The sequence below is a fragment of the Armigeres subalbatus genome, chromosome 3 (assembly GCF_024139115.2).
Source record: "Armigeres subalbatus isolate Guangzhou_Male chromosome 3, GZ_Asu_2, whole genome shotgun sequence".
Classification (NCBI taxonomy): domain Eukaryota; kingdom Metazoa; phylum Arthropoda; class Insecta; order Diptera; family Culicidae; genus Armigeres; species Armigeres subalbatus.
This window is the reverse complement of record NC_085141.1, coordinates 95,905,188-95,922,126: the sequence shown is the minus strand read 5'-3', so window position 1 is coordinate 95,922,126 and position 16,939 is coordinate 95,905,188.

Here is a 16,939-nt window from a genome sequence, read left to right as displayed (position 1 = left end):
AGACGGCCTTACTTTTGAGGTCGAAATACGTATCTGTCAAGATACAATTAAGTGGTGGAATTCAATGGGACTGTATAAACTCGTCTTATGACAAGTGAAGACATTCCACTAAAAAGCTCAAAATAATTTTCTTATCGTTAATAGATGTTTTATAACGTTAAGATTTGAAAACAGCTTTATGATTTTGCTCAGCAGTGCAGCCGAAATTTTTAATAATACACAACCGCACGAGGCAGTATGGTTGAGGTCTAAATTTGTTTCGAAATTCCGCGGAATTGCGTTAAATTTCGTTATATTTAAGTTAGTTTTTTCTAGCGAAATTTTTGTAATTTCACGAAACGAAACGAAATCAAGAAATCAGATTTCACCATGCTCAAATTCCGCGAAATTTCGTTTCGAACCACCTGAAACGAAATTTTTCGAAATACCGCATATGCTTACTAGCTGATGTTATCCCAATATTTAATACAATCTCAATGATATTGGTAATGATGTTGCCGGAAACACCCCAGTTTCATCAACCTATTTTAAAATTTTCATTTCTCAAAAACTAGTTGTTGAAAACAGTTAAAGTTCAAGTTTTTTCGTACATCTGTCAAACAACTGGGCGCCAATAAAAAAATTAACCATTTTCTTGCACTAGTTTTCGTGTAGCAGATCCATTTTATCACAAATCGTATCCGGTATCCTTCCACCCTACAACTGAAGATATCCAACAACATATATATGCATTAGTTGATATGTATTGACTTCCGTTTTCATTTTAAAAACAAAATATCAATAGTTAGTTAAAAAGGCACTTGGTGTGGTTTTGCGGTACCCCGACCGTATAAAACCTTGAATTTAAACTGATTTTAGCAACTAGTTTTGAAGATTTTAAAATAGGCGGGCGAAAACTGTGGGTTTAAGGGTGCCTTACCTTATCTTATTTGACTTGATATGAATAGTTAGTGTGAGGAGGCGCATGGTACCACATCGTAGGTTAGAGTTTTTGAAGTTCTACGTCGCAAAATCGTTAGATGTTTCATCCAAATGTAAAAATATTTGTGGTATGAAGCACTTTCTTTCTATCATGTAAATGCTTACTCCGTATATTCCACATAATGTTAGGCCTTGATTCATCAAGTCTATTTCAACCACAACAAATATTAGGAAAAATACCAAAAACGTCTGGCTCTAATGAAAGTTATGAGTTTTGCCTATCGAAAGACATCTAATGATGTTTAAATATGTTTTGTAATATACTCATGGCGGAATCAGAGAGTGAAGGACGACTCTTAAAAACTCTTATTTTTTTTATTTTTTGATAAACTATCGGAGCGGTTCATATGTACAATGCTCATGGGATCCAATTTCATAACGTTTTTTGTTCTTCTCGAATTTAAGAAAAGTAAAACAACCAGCGAACGAATCTACTAGTTTTACACTCACTTTCGGCTTCATGAGAGGCGGTCAACCGAACCAAACGTGTGTGGATGGGCGCATAGGGAGGATTGTTACCGCACTTATGACAGTGACCATAAATAAGAGCAATAACAATATAATAAATAATTAATTAATTATTCAGCGATTGCACACATCTCCCTCCCTAGATGCAGTTTCTGCTTTTTTTTTTCTCTATTTTCCAGTGCTCATTACACTTACTGAAGTTGGAGCTTGAGCAGTGTGAAATTATCGGCCAGCAACAAATTCGGGATTCCTTTCTAGACTACTTCATCAACAAAAATTTCGAGAATGCTCTTGATCGTAAGTTTAATTTATGATTGAAATTCTTGATTTCATCAAAATCACAACAGAAAGTGAATGTCATCAAACAAGTTTATTGTCGTAATTTAATAACCATGCTGTTATAATTACCTCCTACTCAGGACACGTGGCTCGCACAACAACCAGCATTGCCCTTTCCGTAGAACCCCTTTGATGATTACACAATTAATTGTCGTCCGTTCCATGATCCCCCATAGGAATTATGTGTTGCCAGACATGACAGGGAGCAAGCTTTTTTACAAGTGCGACCAGCAGCGGGGTACGAGGTCCATACACATACATACGTATGTAAATTGAACAATAATTGTGCGTCGGAAATGACTGACCTTCGGTGGCATTATCATCTAGCTTTGTTATTGGGATACTTAAGGCCGGCACGCTCGGCACTGCAGGGATTGTCTAGCTCTTTAAATATTCATAAACACGTGGATTTGCATTGTAGGTATCACACAGTGTACAATTGGCCCCGCTGATGACGCTTTGGGTAGTATTGATTTAACCACAATATTCCAGTTTTGAGAGCGATTCAATGCTTCCATTAACTTTGCTGTGTCTTTGCGAGCAAAGGCGTTGCAGCACGAAACTGGAGAAAACAAATTTGAATTAAGCGGAAAAGGCTATTGATGCTCAGCATAGTGCATTATTGTGCTTGCCACTAAATATGCAAATTTATGCAATGGATGACACAGCAAGCCTTTAATTAATAACTGTGAAAGTGCTAATAGAGCAATTGAAAGGCAGGCTAAATTCTAGCACGGATGAAGCTACATCTGTCCGTGTCTGTGTAACAGAACGATATATCGGGTGTACAAAGAAAACTAAAATTAAATTGTTGATCGTAGAAGAAGCGATAGCAGAAACAAATGTATTGAACTTTAACTAATGCATTGAATTAGGGCTGTTTGACAGGGTAACTTAATTTTAATTGGTTTTCACCAATTTTGAGCAGTAATTTGAAGATTTTTCTATTATTTTTCAAATTATCAAATAACTTGCAAACTACATTTTCATCTAACCAACTATCCCTTTCCCGTGGTGGCAGAGGATTCCTTGGTCTCTTATAGCAACGAGTTTTTTTTTGTTTTTAACTAATTTTATTTGCTAATTATCTAATACATGCATTCATCTCTTAGACTAGGTGTTCCGTGTTTTCTTAACACTATCATCCTTATTTGCTATGTCATATTTTTAGTTATTATTAATACATTTCAATTGCCTCTGGCAGTTAGAATTTTTTTTCCTCTGGTTGAATTGAACCATGTAGGAATTACAATGTTTTCAACTTAAACTAAACTTAACCTATTTTATACTAAGGGTACAACAGTGCTGTCATGGCAAATCATGAGCTGGTTACTCATAAATTTAAAATTTTGCGCCCTTGGAAAAAGCCGCCCATCAAACTTTTATTGATTTGAAAATTGCCCCACGCCTAAATGTGAATAAATTCAATTTAATACTTATTCTAGATGAAACAAAACACGTAATACCGCCAGAGTAACACCAGAAATTAGTTTGATGCGTCATATACATCTGCATAAACAAGAATTCATATGTAAAGCACAGACAAACAGACATAACACTCCTCAAATTCCTATCGTTTACTAATTTACTGGTCAATTCAAATAATTATTAGTTGGCCAATCGATCACTCGTGGCGCATGCATCGTTTTTGCTCGAGTTCAATTGGCATGTTAGAATGAAAATGAAACTCTAATGAAATAGGATCTTCAAAATATACACTGTGTTGGAACGGAACTCCTATAGTTTTCAAAATACCAATGAAATTTCGCTTTCTAAAATCATTGAATGTAATGCATCGTATTATGATTTTTACAGGTTTATGTGCCGACTTCTTTCAAAAACAATTATGTTGATGAGTAAAACATTGATCGAAATTTCAACTGTATTTTGTATTGAATATTTGATTATTTTTTCTTGATTACTCCGCCTCTGTCCAAGTCAAGTTTTTGATTGTCTATTTAAATCGCCTCCATTTAATACCAATGCATTTTTATCTAAAAATTTTATAGAAAACTCTTACTTAATTTAGAGGTCCTACGCGCCTCGAATTGATGACTGCCTCAACAAAGGTTGTTTTTTCATACGAAATGCCTAACTTTGACAAGCTAGCCTTTATATTTACCTCATATCATTAAAACATTTTCTAAAGGAAATACCGCCCACTTAGAATGCTTTTTTGAAGTACCGTGCTGTGCCCTTATTCCGTTCACCTAAGACAATGCGCTATGTCCAAAAGCTCTAAAAAATAGCCGTTTAGTATTTTGAAGCTGCAATTTCACTACATAGTGTCATTTTCTATATACAATTGAAAATAAAATATGTTGGGATGCATTCATAGACTTATGCTCCACTAGTGAAAACAAAATTGACCACTTATGTGGTCCTAATTCCAATCATCTAAAAGGCATTGTTCCTAATTCCGTTCATTCGTGTTCCTAATTCCAATCACCCTGAAAACATTTGATTTCTTGGAGATGCTAATACCAGGCATCATTTTTCTCACAAATCCATCTTTCATTTATTATAATATTGCAAATAAAAGCTTAAAACGTAATTTCCTTCCAAATTTAAAATACAATGAATGATATTTCCTTAGTATAGCCAAGTTGACTGTTTTTAGTTTGTTTCACTTACCATTTGAGATATATTCAACATGAACGTTGATGCTAGCTGCCCAGTTCCATTAGGGTACCACAGAAAAGGAAAGATACGATTCCTTATCGGAGTTTTAGACCTTATCCTGAACGAAATTTTGACTAGAGCCTGGATACTAGGTCTTTAATTTGACCTGAAACTTCCAAAACAATGTCTCTGTTTGTTTGGAGTTGTTCGTACCGCTGTTTCGTTCAAATTGAATATTCTCTAAAGTTCCGGTTCTTTAATGTACCGGATGACCCTACTTCTACGAAGTATTACGGATTTCGGTAAAACATAATCTTATTTGCAGCTCAGCGAGGGTAGTATTTTTTTATAGAAATTCGCCAAGAAATTGTTGGATAAAGCTTGTAAACAAGAACGCCACAATTATGGATTGTGCTGTTTAAAACTGTCCGTATTCTCCGGAAACCCTTTCTTAACATTGTCCAGCATTCACTTTATAAATCCTCATAAAATCTTAATTGAAAAAAAAAACTTTTTCCCGGCATGAGTTGAAAAAAGTCCGCATAATTTTTTCGAGTGGAGTCGTTAACGGAATTCCTTTCGGTCTGCCTGTTTGCGGGATAGAATTTCAAATGTTCACAATTCATATGGCTTCATGTACGATGTACCTTTTCTTGCTCATAGATTATATTCTCAAACATTCATCCATCCTCCAAACCCAATGAACGGAATAAGGAACGAGTAGATTTAGATGTACCCTTATTCCGGTCAAGATATTTTTCACTTTTCAGCATTTTCTATCGGGAAAATACAGGCAACAATTTGGTAATACGCTATAATGTTACCTGTTTTGTCTTGTTATGCTGCAGTGTTTGAAATCCAGGGAAAATTTTTACTTAAAAATGATTAAATTTTTTTCAGACGTTCTTAGCAAGTGGGTTAATGAAAACAGTCAAAATGGCGCTCGTAGTGACGACCAACAAATTTTGTTTAAATTTTCACTATTCATCGCTAAAAATGACGCTGGTTTTCATTTCATTTCATGCATACATAACCATAGAAAAGTACAAGGATATTTTTCTGTTGTTTTTAGACAAAAACTCTTTATTATTTATCATTTTGTCTTGCGTGAACGGAATTAGGCGCTGATTGGAATAAGGGCACAGCACGGTAGCTTCAAACCAGTATCCAGTAAACTTCTGAAGATATTTTCACTAATTTGCAATGCTTTTAGGAAAATTTTGCACTCTGATCATTTGCTGTAAAGAAAGGCTACACACTTAATTTTTTTCGCCGAGATCTCAGCATTTTTTGTTTATTTTCCCGAGGTGGGCACCGCCGAGTTTCAGCAAACATGATTTTTGCCGAGATCTCAGTAAAAGTGACGTTTCGGTTGCTGAGATACAGCAAATATTTTGCTGAGAATCAGTAATAAACGGATTTTTTTGCCGAAGTTTAATTTTAAACTATACTGAGCTACAGCGGTGCTCAATTTTGCTGAGCTCGAAATAGAAGAAGGTAGTGTGTAGCATTCCACTCCGACAACGAACTTTTCATAAAAGGCTCTTAGACCCATAGTATTATATACCAATCGACTCAGCTCAACAAACTGAACAAATGTCTTTACGTTCGCGTTCGTTGAATTTCGCCTGCACCCGACATTTTTTTTTTTTTAAGTTTCGTCTCCACAAATTTAGGTACCTATCTTCATTGAACAAACATTCCATAAAAATACTTGTTTTCACACTCCTAAGCTTTACTCCATTACAAGTTTTACGCTCATGTGTTTTGGACGTTTAAAATGCTTCTGGGTAACTTCAATCGTCTAGTGGCATGTGCTGTGAAATGTCGGTTTGATTCCTACCCTAGTAAAAAGATTTTTTTTTTCGGCATCGGAAAATTTATCACTAATCAACAAAAGTGTTGCATGAGAGTGCTGTCCGTTGTCTAAGCCAAGACAAATTTGTTATCGTGATGTGTCACGGTAAAATGAAAACTAATAATGTGTACCGCTTAAATTTCAATTTTAAATGTTCATCAATCGACCAAACAAACTATTTACTATGAATGCCTTAGATCAATTAAATTGTACTCCAATTGCTACTAAGGCTGCCCTCACATGACTCACAAGACCGCCAAACTCACAATGAAGGTCTCAGAGTAACCATAATGTACTCAAATAGAATCTGTGTCTAGCATCATGGGTTTCAGACGTTCGCTGAGCTCATTATGGATGCCTCGAATCAAACATATTGTACTAAAATTGATTCTATGTCCGCACTACAAAACTCAACTTACTATGAAGGCCTCAGAGTAAATCAAATCTATGACCACCCACTCAATGGACTCAGATGATCACCATTTCACAATGAACACCTCAGGCTCAGAGTAATCAAATTGTACTCAAATTGAATCTGTGTCCACCTTCATGGGACTCAGATGATCGCTCGATTCACTATGAAAGCCTCAGAGTAACCGAATTGTTCATTCATTCATTTATTTAGTCTACATCTATACAGATAACACTGAATCAACAATTTGACGCCACAATACACGGTTCGAGGCCGCATCTCTCCATCCTCGAATACGCCCCACGCTCGCCAAGTCGTTCTGCACCTGGTCTGCTCCATCTCGCTTCGCTGCGCCCACGTCGTCTCGTACCTGCCGGATCCGAAGCGAACACCATCTTTGCAGGGTTGCTGTCCGGCATTCTTGCAACATGCCCTGCCCATCGTACCCTTCCGGCTTTAGCTACCTTGCGGATACTGGGTTCGCCGTAGAGCTGGGCGAGCTTCATGGTTCATTCTTCGCCGCCACACACCGTCTTCTTGTACACCGCCAAAGATGGTCCTAAGCACCCGTCTCTCGAACAGTGACGGAAATGTCATATCGATGTCATGGGACTAATTTGTTAATAACTTTTTCACAAGTAATTTACAATCGTATGTTTTATATGAATATAGTTTCAAAGGATACTAAAACTTTTTCTAATAGGTCATTACCTAAAACTTAAATTGGCGCCGTGAGAGCTGAATTAGTGTCAAATAACATTAATGTCATGACATTCCGTGACATTTTTTAAATTCGTTATCGTGCCTCATACTGTGTATTTAGAACAAATGACCTGTTTGGCAAACTTGTAGGATCCTTTGAGCATTAGAGTAAGGCAAGAGTACGCACTTAGTTTTCAATCGATCATGTGGGCCTTATGAAGCAAGCTTCTGCATATCAAATCAGTGTCGATGATTCATATACTCTTCCTTTATGTTACCCAGTGGAAAAAATATTGAAATTATTGAGATTCGTTTTAGTAGAAACCTTATTGCAAGACAGTGAAAACGCACTCTTACCCCACCGGTGGGGTAAAAGTGCGCATCGGTGGGTAAGAGTACGCATTTATCCAATCATGTGCTTTAAGTATATATTAACACAAATAATAGTTAATAACATTTAATTGATGTTTAATTAGCATATATTAGGGAATGTTTAAAGATTACGTAACTCCTAAAGGGAGGGGGTCCTAAAATTTTCACTTTCATACGAAAACCATTGTTTTTATATATACAAAAACTACAGAGGTAAAAGGTTTTTGCGTGGCGTATACAAAGGCATTTTCCTTAAAGAAAGTCCACCAATCACGTAACGTAAAATTTGGGTATTTCATCACCCTCCCCCTACCTTACACTATTTGTATGAATCCTCTAAAATTATATGAATCGTCACACATCTCGCAACCCTCCTAGCTAAACGTTGCGTAATTTATGAATGTTTCTTTTGATTAAATGAAATTATCATTTAGATGAAATTGTGTTTTCGTACTATGTTTAGGTGTACAACAAGTCCTAATACAATTTCATTATTTCGCTTCAGTGCTTTGTTCGCTAAGTCCTTTCTAACACCGAATTACTACAATTTATCCTAAAAACTTGTGATAATTTCAAATTCAGTCCCTTTATTCTTAGTTGTGGATCTTTACGCTTTGGAAGAAGTCTTATTTCGGCCGGAGATACGGGTTTGACATCATAACTTGAAGATTCACATGCGTACTCTTGCCCCACCGGTTCCTGCGTACTTTTTACCCACAGTCCCAAAAATTATTCAAGTAATGGTTTTGACTTCTTGGAAAACTAACCGGATTGGTGTTCTGTACCATAAAGTACTCTGTACAATAGGTTATCGAAATAGTATAATGTTCACCTGATTGAACGTATATAGGGTAAATGAAATACTAGTTGCGGAAATCCAATTATTTTTAGCAAATGATCAAAAGTTATCTGACTCCATATCTCCTTGTTGTTTATTCAAATCGTTTACAATTACACATGATAATAGTTGGCCAAAATACCTGTCAAACTGATGCAGTGCTGCTAGTTTATCTTTTTATTACTTCAAAAATCGAAAACGTACTCTTACCCCACGCGCAATTTTGCCCCACTCTACTCTACATGTTAATAAAAAATCCGAATTGTGCATAACTTTTGAAAAAAGTTATTAGCAAATTAGTAATAGCAACCCCACGACATTTTTTTGACATTTCCCATCACTGCTCTCGAATACTCCGAGTGCTTGCAAGTCCTCCTCGAGCATTGTCCATGTTTCATGTCCGTAGAGGACAACCGGTCTTATAAGCGTCTTGTACATGACACATTTGTTGCGGTGGCGAATCTTTTTCGACCGCAATTTCTTCTGGAGCCCGTAGTAGGCCCGACTTCCACAGATGATGCGCCTTCGTATTTCACGACTAACGTTGTTGTCAGCCGTTAGCAAGGATCCGAGGTAGACGAATTCCTCGACCAACCTCGAAGGTATCCCCGTTCATCGTAACACTGCTTCCAAGGCCTGTCGCGCTCAGATCCACCCAGAAGCATGTACTTTGTCTTTGACGCATTCACCACCAGTCCGACTTTTGTTGCTTCACGTTTCAGGCGGGTGTACAGTTCTGCCACCTTTTGCAAATGTTCGGCCGACAATGTCCATGTCATCCGCGAAGCAAATAAATTGACTGGATCTGTTGAAAATCGTACCCCGGCTGTTACACCCGGCTCTCCGCATGACACCTTCTAGCGCAATGTTGAACAACAGGCACGAAAGTCCATCACCTTGTCTTAGTCCCCGGCGCGATTCGAACGAACTGGAGTGTTCGCCCGAGATCTTCACACAGTTTTGCACATCATCCACCGTTGCTTTGATCAGTCTGGTAAGCTTTCCAGGAATCTGTTTTCGTCCATGATTTTCCATAGATCTACGCTTTCTATACTGTCGTATGCCGCCTTGAAATCAACGAACAGATGGTGCGTTGGACCTGGTATTCACGGCATTTTTGAAGGATTTGCCGTACAGTAAAGATCTGGTCCGTTGTCGAGCGGCCGTCAACGAAGCCGGCTTGATAACTTCCCCACGAACTCGTTCACTAATGGTGACAGACGACGGAAGATGATCCGGGATATCACTTTGTAGGCGGCATTAAGGATGGTGATCGCTCGAAAGTTCTCACACTCCAGCTTGTCGCCTTTCTTGTAGATGGGGCATATAAACCTTCCTTCCACTCCGCCGGTAGCTGTTCATTTTCCCAGATTCTGACTATCAATTTGTGCAGGCAAGTGGCTAGCTTTTCCTGGCCCATCTTGATGAGCTCAGCTCCGATACCATCCTTACCAGCTGCTTTATTGGTCTTTAGCTGTTGAATGGCATCCTTAACTTCCCTCAAGGTGGGGGCTGGTTGGCTTCCATCGTCCGCTGAACTGACGTAATCATCTCCTCCGCTGCCTTGACTTTCATTGCCTGTACCTCAGCGCCACTCAGATGTTCCTCGTAGTGCTGCTTCCACCTGTCGATCACCACACGTTCGTCCGTCAAGATGCTCCCATCCTTATCCCGGCACGTTTCGGCTCGCGGCACGAAGCCTTTGCGGGATGCGTTGAGCTTCTGATAGAACTTGCGTGTATCTTGAGAACGGTACAACTGTTTCATCTCCTCGCACTCCGCTTCTTCCAGGCGGCGTTTCTTCTCCTGAAAAAGGCGGGTCTGTTGTCTCCGCTTCCGTCTATAACGTTCCACGTTCTGCCGGGTACCTTGCTGCAGCGCGACCGCCCGCGCTGCGTCCTTCTCCTCCAGAATCTGTCTGCACTCTTCGTCGAACCAATCGTTCCGTCGACTTCGACCCATATACCCGACGTTGTTCTCCGCTGCGTCGTTAATGGCTGCTTTGACTGTATTCCAGCAGTCCTCAAGAGGGGCCCCATCGAGCTCACCCTCTTCCGGCAACGCTGCCTCGAGATGCTGCGCGTATGCAGTGACGACATCAGGTTGCTTCAGTCGCTCTAGGTCGTACCGCGGCGGTCGTCGGTACCGAACATTGTTGATGACGGATAGTTTTGGGCGCAGTTTAACCATCAGCAGATAGTGGTCAGAGTCGATGTTAGCGCCACGATATGTCCTGACGTCGATAATGTCGGAGAAGTGCCGTCCATCAACTCAGAACGTGGTCGATTTGTGATTCTGTCTGCAGTGACGATCTCCAGGTGTACCGATACGGGAGGCTGTGTTGGAAGTAGGTGCTGCGAATGGCCATATTCTTGGAGGCGGCGAAATCAATTAGTCGTAGGCCGTTTTCGTTCGTCAGTCGGTGGGCGCTGAACTTTCCAATAGTCGGTCTAAACTCCTCCTCTTGGCCAACCTGAGCGTTCAAATCTCCTATGATGATTTTGACGTCGTGGCTTGGGCAGCTGTCGTACTCACGTTCCAGCTGCGCGTAGAATGCGTCCTTATCATCATCAGTGCTTCCGGAGTGTGGGCTATGGACGTTGATTATGCTGAAGTTGAAGAACCGGCCTTTGATCCTCAACCTGCACATTCTCCCGTTGATCGGCCACCACCCGATCACGCGCCTTTGCATGTCGCCCATCACTATGAAAGCTGTTCCAAGCTCGTGCAGCGCCGCAGCTCTGGTAGATGGTATGATTACCTCTAAACGTTCGCACCATTGATCCCTTCCAACAAACCTCCTGCAGCGCTACGATGCCGAATCCATTTGGTCCTTGAGCACATCGGCGAGTATGCGTGTGCTCCCTGATGAAGTTGAGAGATTTGCAGTTCCACGAACTGAGTTTCCAATCGCTAGTCCCTTTTCGTCGCAGTGGTCTTCGCCGATGGTTCCGGTCCGTACTCTCTTGTTGATTGTTCGTTGCTTATGATTTTTAAAGGCTGGTTTGCAGGGCCTGGACACCAAACCCCTAAATTTCCGGAGGACCATTCCTCCTTATTTCCGGTGGACCATGGTGCACAGTTTCACTTAGAGTCCCTCGCTGTCGGAGAAGTGCCGTCCATCAATCAGAACGTGGTCGATTTGTGATTCTGTCTGCAGTGACGATCTCCAGGTGTACCGATACGGGAGGCTGTGTTGGAAGTAGGTGCTGCGAATGGCCATATTCTTGGAGGCGGCGAAATCAATTAGTCGTAGGCCGTTTTCGTTCGTCAGTCGGTGGGCGCTGAACTTTCCAATAGTCGGTCTAAACTCCTCCTCTTGGCCAACCTGAGCGTTCAAATCTCCTATGATGATTTTGACGTCGTGGCTTGGGCAGCTGTCGTACTCACGTTCCAGCTGCGCGTAGAATGCGTCCTTATCATCATCAGTGCTTCCGGAGTGTGGGCTATGGACGTTGATTATGCTGAAGTTGAAGAACTGGCCTTTGATCCTCAACCTGCACATTCTCTCGTTGATCGGCCACCACCCGATCACGCGCCTTTGCATGTCGCCCATCACTATGAAAGCTGTTCCCAGCTCGTGTGTGCTGCCGCAGCTCTGGTAGATGGTATGATTACCTCTAAACGTTCGCACCATTGATCCCTTCCAACAAACCTCCTGCAGCGCTACGATGCCGAATCCATTTGGTCCTTGAGCACATCGGCGAGTATGCGTGTGCTCCTGATGAAGTTGAGAGATTTGCAGTTCCACGAACCGAGTTTCCAATCGCTAGTCCCTTTTCGTCGCAGTGGTCTTCGCCGATGGTTCCGGTCCGTACTCTCTTGTTGATTGTTCGTTGCTTATGATTTTTAAAGGCTGGCTTGCAGGGCCTGACACCAAACCCCTAAATTTCCGGAGGACCATTCCTCCTTATTTCCGGTGGACCATGGTGCACAGTTTCATTTTAGAGTTCCTCGCTGGCACTCGGACGATGATCAGCCGCCCCTAACATGGAGAACAGACGCTGTTGTGAGCCGATCCTGACATGGAGAACAGACGCTCAATAAGATTTGTACCTCCGGAGAGGAGCAAACCCCCCCTTCCCTGTCAGCATACGACCATAGTTCCCACCGGGGTTGGTTACCCGATCTTCCCTAAGGTTGCTCGTATCCCGGCCAGCACCGCGGGGAGGTAGGGATAGGAGTTGCTGGGTAAGAGGCTAAGGACCGCGAGATGGGGTCTATTTTATTCCTTCAGGTACGCGAAGTACCAATGGTACGCTTTACCCAGCATTTGCCGTGCCGTAACCGAATTGTACTCAAATCAAATTCATGTCCACCCACATGGGACATAGACGATCACTCATTTAACTATGAGCACCTTCTTCTTCTTCTTATTGGCATTACATCCCCACACTGGGACAGAGCCGCCTCGCAGCTTAGTGTTCATTAAGCACTTCCACAGTTATTAACTGCGAGGTTTCTAAGCCAGGTTACCATTTTTGCATTCGTATATCATGAGGCTAACACGATGATACTTTTATGCCCAGGGAAGTCGATACAATTTCCAATCCGAAAATTGCCTAGACCGGCACCGGGAATCGAACCCAGCCACCCTCAGCATGGTCTTGCTTTGTAGCCGCGCGTCTTACCGCACGGCTAAGGAGAGCCCCATGAGCAACTATGAGCACCTAGTAACCTAGCAAACCGAGTAACAAAACTGTTATCAAATCTAATCAGAATCATGCCCTCATGGGGATTTCCTAGCGAGGGCTCAAGACACTATGAACGTCTCAAGGCAACAGTTTTGAACTCAAACTCATGATGTATCCGCCTCATGGGGCTCTGGCGAGCGCTCAATTCTCTATAAACGTCTCAGAGTAACAATCTTGTTCTCAAATTCATGTTGTTTTCCCCTTATGGGACTCTGGCGAGCGCTCAATTCACTATGAACGTCTCAGTGCAACAGATTTAGACTCAAACTTATGCTGTGTTCGCCCTCATGGCACTCTGATATGCGCTCAAGTCACTATGAACGAATCAGAATAATAATGCTGTGTCCGCCCTTATGGGACTCTGGGGGCACTCAATTAAATAACAAATTTTTAAACGAGCTTATCTGGTTTTTGTAAACAAAGATTCAAACGTCGATTTGACGAATCGAATGGCACTCCCACGCAAACCAACACCATAACAAGTAGCCGAAGCCTTCACTTACGTGTAGATGGTAATGCTTAGCGTGGAAGTGCCATCAGATTCGTCAAATCGACGTTTGGGTCTTTATTTACAAAAAGCAGATAAGTCGTTATGGAAATTAGGTATTGAATTCACTATGAACGTCTCAGAGTAACAATTTTGTACTTAAATTCATGATGTGTCCGCTCTCATGGGACTCTGGCGAGCGCTCAAGTCACTATGAACGTCTCAGTGCAACATATTTAGACTCAAACTCGTGCTGTGTTTGCCATCATAGGGCTCTAGCAGGCGCTCAAGTCACTATGAACGCCGCGCCCACGCAAGGTATCCAGTAGACTCGCCCAGGAAACAAAAAGTTGTCCAATTCCACGCCCCCCCCCCTTTGATTGTGTCTTATGGTGAGAATATCAATCCCTCAAAATTTCAGCTCAATCGCTTGTAGCATAAGCTGCGCATTTGATTAGATGTTTTTATGGGGCTTTGAGTCAAAGTTTATAGGAAAATACACCTACGACATTCGACATTCGATTTGGAAATTGGTTCTGATCGCTCGATTGTTGGTATGTTACAGAACAATTTCACAGAACATTGTACGATGATTAAATGAACTTTGCTATTTTTGAATATTTAATATAAAATGTTGGGTACTTAATCTGCCCATGATTTTATAGTTGATATTTGGAATTACTTGAAGACAAATGTCGCAAATCTTAAACAATTTACCCGTAAAACTTAAAAGAGGTTTGAGACATGCAACTTATCGATGTTACAACGATTGAATTACCGTAGTAAATGCGAAAGTAAGTTAAATTAGCTGAACTATTGAGAAATCGACTGTATATTTTTATTTCGATTTTAAGGACGGCTACGCAGTCTTAAATTATTGAAACAAGATGTTTATTTATCCGTCGTTTCGACACGGGGATGGTGTCTTCATAAGGGGAAAAATACGGTATTTGTTCCTAGTCTATTGTTTAGTCTAACATTAACTGTCTGGTACGGATTTTTCTGGTACATAACTTCGAGAACACACAATTTCAAAAACATTGTCACTAACAGATAACGCGAATTTTCTTTCGGATGTGGCAATGAGAATTATCTTAGGGGGGTCTACCCATGTATACCACGATGGAAATTGTGTTTTTTTTCGGAAGACATGTAGAAAATATATACATGCTTGCTTGTACTGAATGTATCCGCATAACAATTTCATTGAAAGTTTTCATAACTTTTTTAATCAAAAATAAATTATTTTTATGAAAGAATTAGTTCAATGGCTTATGTCTCTACTCATAACTAGAGCAATCCACATTTTTTTGTAGATTTTGACTCCCTCCTCCTATGTCCTCAACGTGTTTTTTCTTGAACAACCGTACTATCGCACTTCACATATTTTTGGTAGTTTTCAACCAAGTGAAAATGTTTTAATGCCAATTCAGGATTCTGTTACCATTGGTTCCACGATGTATGATTAAACTTTCAACTTTTGTATCTTCAAGTCCAGAAAACCTTTTAATATTCAATTAGAGGCAAAATTCTTTTCAAATATGGTTTTCCCAACTATAAGAGGTTTCTACGAAATCGCAAAGTCCTGCTGCTAATAGCTGAGGTCTTTACAATATCACTTTTTATTTCTAAATTTTATCCGGGTTTCTAACAATCTGCTTCTATTTATTGTGGATTAAAACTATGAGACGGTTAGTAAATGTTATTAAAAAGAAGTGTACGATTGCTGAAATAAGAAATAAATTTTAGGTTTATTAAAATAAATGAATTGATCTCACATCGACACTGTGACCACCCCCAAGGATTCAAACGAGCGCTCATTCTACTATCGCCTTAGAGAAACATAATTGAACTCAAAATGCTACTGTGCCCGCCCTCATGAACTCAGACGAGCGCTCATCCACTATCATCACATGAGTGCAACCAAATTGAACTTATATCGACACTGCGACCGCCCTCGTTGACTCCAGACGAGCGCTCAATCCACTATTATCACATAAGTGTAATCAAATTGAACACACATCGACACTGCGACCGCCCCTAAGGATACAAAGGAGCGCTCAATCTGCTATCTCCTTAGAGAAACCATATTGAACTCAAAATGCTACTGTGCCCGCCCTCATGGACTCAGACGAGCAGTCCAACCAAATTGATCTTATATCGACACTGCGACCGCCCCAAGGATTCAACGAGCGCTCAATCTGCTATCTCCTTAGAGAAACCAAATTGAACTCAAAATACTACTGTGCCCGCCCTCATGGACTCAGACGAGCGCTCAATCCACTATCATCACATAAGTGCAACCAAATTGAACTCATATCGACACTGCGCCCGCCCTCGTTGACTCAGACGAGCGCTCAATCCACTATTACCACATAAATACAACCAAATTGATCTCATATCGACACTGCGACCGCCCCCAAGGATTCAAACGAGCGCTCATTCTACAATCGCCTTAGAGAAACCTAATTGAACTCAAAATGCTACTGTGCCCGCCCTCATGGACTCAGACGAGCGCTCAATCCACTATCATCACATAAGTGGAACCAAATTGAACACATATCGACACTGAACCGCCCCCAAGGATTCAAACGAGCGCTCATTCCACTATCTTCTAAGAGAAACCGAATTGAACTCAAATGCTACTGTGCCCGCCCCTCATGGACTCAGACGAGCGCTCATCTACTATCATCACATAAGAGCAAACCAAATTGAACTCAAATGCTACTGTGCCCGCCCTCATGGACTCAGACGAGCGCTCAATCCACTATCATCACATAAGTGCAAACCAAATTGATCTCATATCGACACTGCGCCCGCCTCCATTGACTCAGACGTGCGCTCAATCCACTACCAACACATAAGTTGAACCAAATTTTTTTATTCTTGTATTTATTTGGTAGGCACTCTGTGTTCTTAACCGCTACTGTGTTGTGATCCACTGTGGTACTCTGCTGTACAGAGTCCACACAGTATCTATTTTTAGATGTCCAGAATTCGTTATTATTGTTCGTTGCCAGTCCATATCATCGTGAGTTCATTGTGTTCATTTGTCCATTTGATGAATCCAGTGATTGTAGCTTTGTTCGGTTGCCATTAATCGAAGAACGTTGGAGGAATGCCTCCGAGAAGAACAGTTTTGTCAGTCGTCATCAGGCAGCCGTGT